Source organism: Prenolepis imparis, unplaced genomic scaffold (assembly GCF_030444845.1).
Source record: "Prenolepis imparis isolate NDT839.2.m4 unplaced genomic scaffold, iyPreImpa1.0 SCAF_114, whole genome shotgun sequence".
NCBI classification, from domain to species: domain Eukaryota; kingdom Metazoa; phylum Arthropoda; class Insecta; order Hymenoptera; family Formicidae; genus Prenolepis; species Prenolepis imparis.
The window spans coordinates 92,785-101,667 of record NW_028141272.1 but is presented as its reverse complement, the minus strand read 5'-3'; the positions used below and the strand labels follow the sequence as shown (position 1 = coordinate 101,667).

The 8,883-nt window shown below is 39.0% G+C and overlaps 1 non-coding gene across 1 annotated transcript; it reads left to right on the top strand.

The window, feature by feature from the left end:
• The first annotated feature begins 2,418 nt into the window (after positions 1–2,418).
• On the top strand, positions 2,419–2,494 carry Trnaa-ugc (transfer RNA alanine (anticodon UGC)). Its single transcript has one exon. It is a non-coding gene; the product is annotated as a tRNA-Ala (tRNA).
• The last annotated feature ends 6,389 nt before the right edge of the window (positions 2,495–8,883 follow it).

Here is an 8,883-nt window from a genome sequence, read left to right as displayed (position 1 = left end):
AATTAGGATATTTAGCATTATTATTGGTGTCTCGACGTTGTAAAATTTCTTTCCAAGCATTATCAAAATTTAATTTAGTGAAGCTTTGTTTTTCTACCATTGTAAAATCTGATGCTAATGCAATCCATTCTTTTTTTAAAGCATCTTCATCAAAACCGCTAATAGTTTTAATGACGAAAGAAACGTTATTGAATGATGTTTCTCTATTATAAAAGCTTACAAATGGTTGAAAAACTATTAATTGTGATAAAAATATGTCATTTATTGGTAATCTTTTACGAATTTCTTCTGCAGCAGTCACATAAAATGTTAAACAATTTTCTCGAATAATTTTAACAATGTCTACGTGACCTTCCAGTAGTAATTCGTTAAGATATTCCTCACATTCTGAACCCAAAGTAACTTCATTAAGATCTTTTTGGTTCTCCTTTAGAGAGAATGCAATATTTTCAGAAAATGGTTCTAAATGCTCTTCTTTTAAAAAATTTTTGCAGATTTGGAAAAGAAATTTTTTGGATTTTAGTTGTAATAAATGAATTCTGGTTTCTAATACTTGAAAAAATGCATTAAATGCATTAAAGAAATTTAAAGTATATTTTAAAAAAAGAAAATAAGCTTTTAGTTCAACGTTGTTCATCATAGACAGTAGATATTCTCCAGAATTTTTTTTTTCCCTTACAACCATTTCGGTAAGAAAATATTTAATTGTATCCCAAGATTCAAGAAGTCGTTCGACACATAAATAATGAGACAGCCAGCGTGTATCACATAATTTTAATATTTTGCGATTTGTTTCTTGGAAACATTCACAAAATTCTTTGAAAATTGCTGTACGTTTTGGGCTGCTGTTCAAATAATTAGAAATTTTTTAAATAAATTCATTGCAATACGCAGGTATTTTATTACATGCAGTATGCGCTGCTAATGCAGCGGAGTGGCAAGGGCATGTTAAAGTTAGTAAACGTGGACATAGTTCTTCCAACTTTTTTTTGAACGATAAATATTTCCCTGTCATCACAGATGCGTTATCGCACGATAAGGCGACAATATTTGGAAATGGTATCTGCAGTTTCCACATTTCACATTTAAATGCCTGAAACAACTTTTCTGCGCTTGGATCTTTGGCATCAATATCGATTAATTTGACTAATTGCGAGCGAACATCTAATGTCTCCGAATCAACGCATCGGACAAAAAAAGTCATCCATTGTCTGATGTTTCGTCAATAAAAACTGAAAACTTTGTATTTTGAATTTTATTGACGACACGATCCGTCTCAATCGGACACAAAACGTTTGTAATAATGCCTTTACATTTCGTTCGACTCATGCTCATGCTTTTCAATACGTCAGAATCTTCTCCTATTTGTTGAAAAAATGTAAGAATCTCTGTTGTATTTTGATGAGAAATGTTTTTATCAGCAATTAATGCTGCATATCTGATTTCCGCGGATTTTTTACGCTCATTAAATGGCAAAAGAGATTTATTTTGCATATTTAAATCTTCTAAATTTGATTGATTTTTTTCTAGATATTTTTTATATATATTTATGTGTGTTTTGGATTCTGCATGACGATGGATTTGCGATAAACTACTAGCGATAGATTTATCGCAAATCAAACAAAAAAATAAACTTTCGTCATGTGGCACTTCACGCAACCAAAGTTTAAATTCTTCAATATCTAACCATTCTTTTTTAAATATTGATTTACGCGATTTTTTTATTGGTATAAATCGGGAATAGATTGGCTATTCGAGCCGTACGCGGATGTCGGTGCGTCGATTCCAACGAAAATTAATTTTTCGTTGGAATTAACTAATTGTGCACGGGGCACACATTTTGCTTGGTACACCGCCAAGACTTTATTAAGGAACAATCTCAATTCGAGATTTTTAATTCCAAAGATCCCCTCTAACCCCCCTACAGAATTATAGGCGAGAAAAATATAGATCCGAAAGTCGCTGAATCGGGAATCGAACCCGAGACCTTTCGCTTGCCGGGCGACTGCTCTCACCATCTGAGCTATTCAGACCCTTCGACTCTATATTTTTCTCTGCCTTGATAAAATAACTATTTGTAAATAACGCCTTTTTCAGCCGGCGTGAATTAAACACTAAGAATATAAAGGCTCGATATATATCAAATATAAATCGGGACTAGATTGGCTATTCGAGCCATACGCGGATGTCGGTGCGTCGATTCCAACGAAAATTAATTTTTCGTTGGAATTAACTAATTGTGCACGGGGCACACATTTTGCTTGGTACACCGCCAAGACTTTATTAAGGAACAATCTCAATTCGAGATTTTTAATTCCAAAGATCCCCTCTAACCCCCCTACAGAATTATAGGCGAGAAAAAGGCGTTATTTACAAATAGTTATTTTATTAAGGCAGAGAAAAATATAGGGTCGAAGGGTCTGAATAGCTCAGATGGTGAGAGCAGTCGCCCTGCAAGCGAAAGGTCTCGGGTTCGATTCCCGATTCAGCGACTTTCGGATCTATATTTTTCTCGCCTTGATAATTCTGTAGGGGGGTTAGAGCTCTATTCTATCAAAAGAAAATAAAGGACAAAAGATATATACCTGTCCTCTTCTATATATGTTCGAAGGACAAGGGTTCTCATCTTTTCGGTGCGCTCTGCGCTGCCGACCTACCCCCTCCACTGCAAGATGGCTGTCGCGAAGTGGCTGTCGCGCGTGAAATCTTGCATCACTGCTCTGGAGGTGTCGGGACCTCCACCCGTGTCAGGGGTCGTCTCGGTATCTGCCTAGGCTCCCCCCCGATCGCCCCCTCTTCCTCTTTCGGTTCGTCTTCGGAGGAATTATCGGATATTTCGGGGGTAGACACGTGTTCCTTCCCGGCTAAGTTCGCGGCCTCGAATCTAAGCAGTCTACTCCGGAGAGTGGGGAGAATCCCTTTTACTGACAATTGTTCCCAACAACCCTAGCCGCGAGTTCCTTCTTTAGTTCGTCCACCTTAAGAGCGCATATCCATCCCAGGCTCTTCTTAGTGGTCATTGTTGCGAAATATCGCGAGAGAAAGAAATATTGTCGATAATCAACGCGCATCTCTCGTTATTAAACCCAGTATGGACGTCGCCGAGCGATAAGAGACGGAACCAGTACGCTTTAAATATTTGGCCGTCAGTAGGGATACTATGAGAGTTCTAACTCAGGTCCTCTGAGGGGGGTGCGGGGCGCGGGGGGTTCTCCGTGGCGAGGGTATGACGTCACGCGGGGCGGGGGTATCTCGTAGGCGCGGGGGCTGACGTCACGCGGGTGGAGGGGGATGTTTCGACAAAGGAGGGGGAGTTTTCTGAGTGCAATATTTGTAGATGGTATCTTTACGAATTTTTTATGAGGGTTCTTAGACATTTTCCCCAAAAAGGTATAGAACAAGCGCCGATGATTAACAATTTTGTACCCTCGTTAATATAATTTTATTACGGAAGCGCCGATGTCCGGCTGCTCGAACTTGTCAACGGAGCGTTCTAGAGTTCATTAAAACTATGTTTTTCATTTTATGGACATTTTATCATTAGGAAAGGAATGAAGATTTTAAGCCGACGCTGCGACGAACATGTCAAACGTGATTTAATAGGCCTCTACCTATTTGCGTTGACGTTCGGCAGCTTTGTACCCTCGCGAAAAATCTCCCATAAAAACGAGAGCGAAACATTTTTCTTAATATTTTTTAAGGAAGAATGCAACGTATCGGCGCCAACGTTCGGCTGCTTTGTACCCTCGCAGAAAATCGGTCGTAAACGAGAGCGAAACATCTTCCTAAATATCTTTTTAAGGAAGAATTGCGATAATTTTGAGAGGGATGGGGGTTGAAACTTATGGAGAGAGTCTGTCTCCGCGTCAAAAAGTCTTTAGCATTCGACGAGTTAAAGTGTCCTATGCGAAGTGTCAGTGGCACAGTGTAGTGAGTTAAAAAGAAATGGAAAATAATAATTTCGAGAGAATATTAGACGAGTCATCTGATGAAGATCACGAGTTGTCGGATAACAATGTAGACGAATCTGACGAAGATCATTGTTGTTGAGTGACAGTAATTATATTAGTGATCGCAGTGAGGACCTTACGGATATTCACGACAAGGTAGTGTCTAATTCACAAATCCTTGCGCTAAACGGACGTACAAAAGTTTGCGCCATATACTTTTATTATTCTACGAGTGGTGCTCTGGCTTTATGTACTTCATGTATGATCTCTATTCAAGATTTCGGACACATGTATGCTGTACGAAAGCATGTGATTAAATTACACAATGCAGTGGATTGTCGATGGTGTTGCTATTGTAGAAAATCATTGTGTCAGATATTTCCATGTGATATGTGTCCTATTTGCACAAAATAAACTTTTGGAGATTGTGCTGGGACACTTAAAGTGAGAATTCTACAAGTGTTGTGAAAATGGCGAGTCAGAAAAAATCGAAGGTGTCTTCGGTGGTACAGTTTCTACGAAATCGTGAACTCGGTGTACAGAAACCCCAAACAAAAGATTTGGCCCATTTTATAGAAATTCATGAAGATATTTTAAAAACAACTGGAGGTTTATCTAAATGCTTCAGAGCACACAACAATATCAAATGCTTTCGACGTCGCTATAAAAGCTGTGTGGTTTACTTTAAAGGATCTGAGGACCCATATATTGGTCGAATGGATATGCCATCACCATCGGCATTATGCGAATCATCAGATTATGATTTTTCGGACCAAGATATTGAGGAACCATTATAATTTTTCAGACCGAGATATTGAGGAACCATATTCTCCCTAACCTGTCATGGAGGTAGTATGTAATACTTGTAAGTATTTATTTAAATAAATTAAAATATTTATAAATTAATAAAAAAAAATTTTCTGTTATGCAGAAGGGACCCCTTGCTGTCCCATAATGGTCCTCTACCGCCTCGCTGCCACCGCCCTACCACCTCGCAGCCGCTACTCAACCGCCGACGCATTAAAAATTTTTATATTTTGTATTTTAAATTTATATTGTTTATCTATTTATCTTATTATTTGTATTTTTCTTATATATTCATATTATATTATTATATTTTTTATATTTTTATATTATATTCATATTATATTATTATATTCTTATATATTCTTATATTTTAAATTTTAAATTCACATACACACATATTCATACGCACACACACACGCACACACACACACACACACACACAAAATTATAAATATTACACATACCTATTTTATGAATAAAAAAAAATTATTTTAAACATAAAAACACATATTTTACTTTAGAATAATTCCTCTCCTTCCTCCCATTTATATTAAGAATATTATTATAAAAGAATTATTATTATTAATATTGGAAAAAAATATTTAAAAAAAAAATCTCCTTCGCATGCACCTCGCGCTATCTCTTTCTTCTCTCTCGCGTTATCTCTCTCACGGTTCCTAGTCTCGCGCTATCTGTCACTCTTTCGTGTACCTCGCCGCGACATACGAGTATCTCTCCTTCACATGCGCTATCTCTTTCTTCTCTCTCACGCTACCTCTCAGTCTCTAGCCTGGCGTTTCCCCTTCCCCGTATGACGTCAGACCCCGCAAGGACCCCGCAACAAGTTATGTATGAGAGCTGCTTACGGGTGGGAGAAAGATGGAGAATGGAAATGCATGCAAAAATTACATCATAATTTAGACTTTAAAAACTCTTTATTTATATATTTTTTCTTACATATTATGGACTAAAAATGAAAGCTGTCAGCTCACAATCGATGAGTTGATGTTTATTGAAGGCGTCGCTAGCGCGTATTACATTTGATACTTCTTTAGGATTCTCGTTACATTGGACGCGATATTTGAAAATTGTGTAAATTTAACATCGACTGTCTCGGTAATTTTAACCAATCGATCAAAAGATACATCAATGCATGGATCGAGATCGAACATACGGTGTAACGTCGATTCGATCATCATCATGCATACATTTGAAGATTCGAGACTTATGAGTTTGGCGTTGTTAATCGTATGAACTCGCATTGTTAGCGGTCCAACGCTTATAAAACTGTGGACATCATTAGAGTCGTTCCGAAGAAAATTTTAAAGTATCATCGAATATGAAATTTTTATGCTTTTATTCCATATATTCCTACAATTTTTTTTGAAGATCTTATATTGAAAATTATTGTACGGAATTCACAAATTTGACATAATAACTTTATAAAAGCGTATTTATTTCGTTTTTAAATCGGATTTTTTTTATGCAAAGAATAATATTATAAAATCGTAAATCCCCTTACTAATCTTGATCATTGAATAAATCTCACCATTTATCTACATTTCCCTTCAATCAGAAATTTATATAAATTTAAAATCATACTATATTATCGTATGCAATTAATTACAATTGCGATTTAGTGCGATTATTTATATTTATAATAAAAAATGGAAAAATGTTTATATTTGTTTTATTTGAATATAAATGCATAACGAGAAGACTAGAGGAGACCGGGGCTAGTAGGCTCAGTTCAAAGATATTATAAAATATCTCTTTTGTTATAAAATATATTTTTTTTTGTTTTGAACACGCGTTTAGATTGGTCATCACTAATTAAATAAAAATATATTATATAACTAATTTTTATCAGATCTATATTGATGTTTTATTTCTTCTCATATAACAATATTGATATGTGTGCAATTGAAAACTATTAAAATCATCAAAAAAGCCCGATCTCTAAAAGTTAATAAATTATATAATTTTTTTCCGTGATTCACGTATATGGCACCACTGTGCGACATCTATACAATCTCCGACACCGCAAAGGTTTTACCCGAATAATCTATATCACACACCGAGTCGCAAAGGAAACGTATAAGGATACACAACATTATTGTATGTAACCGATACGCGGTGTTTACCGTGTCGCGCGCGAGCTTCAATGGAATGCGTGCTCGAGCCCGCGCAGCGGTTCTCCGCCTCGAGGGAGAAACAATGTATACGCGATGGCACTCTAAATTCGGGGTTTACTCGTCTCGGCAAGAACCGTCTCACAGGAAAATCTTTTTCCCAGCTCAAAATATATCAATAAATACAGGCGGGAAATACACATAGATAACAGAAAAAAATCTTGAGGAAATAATAAGGCAAACGAAAAATGTTTGGGAAATACGGAACGGCCGTGTGATGGCGATAGCCAACGCAAAGAAATCTCCTATCTCTCTCCTGACTCCTCTCCTTATCTCCGTCGCTTAAGCCAAGTCTCAAATTTCTTAATTAACCGAGGTTAAAAATAATTTTCCCTTGGGCCCCACGTTGGGCGCCAAATTTGCAACGGACTTTTCTTCCTAGTGCCGCGCAACTTCGTCACTTTTCTCGGTATCTCTATACACAAAAATTCGACAGATTGCTTGGGCGCCAGGTACGGTCAGGCCGCACCACTCAAAATAACACGATAATTAATTCTACGATAGTGACGGCTTAAGCTCGGTAACTCAGTTTCTTAATTGGCAGAGGGGCGGGATTCTTAATGCGGGGAATCGTACTCGGGGCTTCGGAGAGAAGGAGAGTCATTAAATCAGCAACTCGGAATCTTTCAATAAAAATTAAGAAAATATATTTCGTATAAGAAAATGGATTAATGCTTCATATTATTCATTTACGGCCTCGTGACTCGGTAGATCCTCGACATTCGAGGTATTACAAAACAATTGTGGTCTGATATTTATCGCTACCGAGGGGAACATATCCCGTATTATATTTCAATCGAGGAGGCGAGGGAGAAAGACATCTCCCAAATTACAAGACTCAAATACTCGATACAAGACAATCAGAGAGACGAAACTCGATAAATAATTAGACTAACATTTATACACAAAATTCTGGACTGTCGACTCGGTACGACTCTCCACGGAGAGAGAGGCGGCGCAATTCTTACATTAATGGCGAATCTCGGTACGGGCCTCGCGTTTTGCACACTCCCGAGTGCTCGGTAACGAAAGTAATTAACAATAATCTAGGTAACAATTTTTGCCGTGTTACTAGAGACGCGAGTCCCCGCCGAGTTCGCTCTTACCGAGATTTCGAAAGTGGTGGCCTTACAATATATGGAGGTCCGTCAGTGTCTCACGTGGTTCGCACGCCGCAGTCTCGTCGAACAGTGTACGACTCACGGCACGCCGGTAGCCGGCGTCGGTGGCGCTGCGCGCGCCGCCTATAATCGATCCTTGATCCTCTGTCGACGATAGTCGATCCTTGTGGGCCTCGTGGCCCCGGTATTTTCGGAACTGCTCTCGGTACTTTTCGGAATGTTGGTGCGGATAATGTAGCTGCTCGCTGCACGTTCCGAATAACTGCTTCTCTCCTTCTTTAATGGCTGTCGACTTGCTGGGGAACCTGCCGAGAGGTGATCAGTCTCCGACGGTTCCGCTTTCTTCGGGACGATGCCGGCGGCCCCACTGGAGTAGCCATCCCTGTCTCGAGATGTCGGTACCTTTTTATGTGCTGCTCCGCTTAGTTCCGTCCGCTATCCGAGGCTGTAAAACGTATCCGGAAGTAACGGGCCCGTATTTATTCTATTTATTTGACAATAAATACCTTACTTGATCGTGTTATCCGGCGTCCCCGAGCGCACCGCTTCCACCCAGGTCGTCCACTCTTGCTGCAAATTCCGCCATCCCACGATGGCTGCTCCCTTTGATACATTAGAGCCTTCTCCGACCACTCACTTCCACTCGGTAAACCTACGGGACTTAACTAACTAAAGGCGAGTCGACGAAGAAAAGTTCGTCGCTCGCCGACCCAAAATTCGTTTCCTCCCTCTCGACCCTTTCTCGGCCGGGCCGTTCCGGCCCTGTGACGGGCGTAAAACCGTCACGTCACAAGGTGTAACCGAAACCACGCA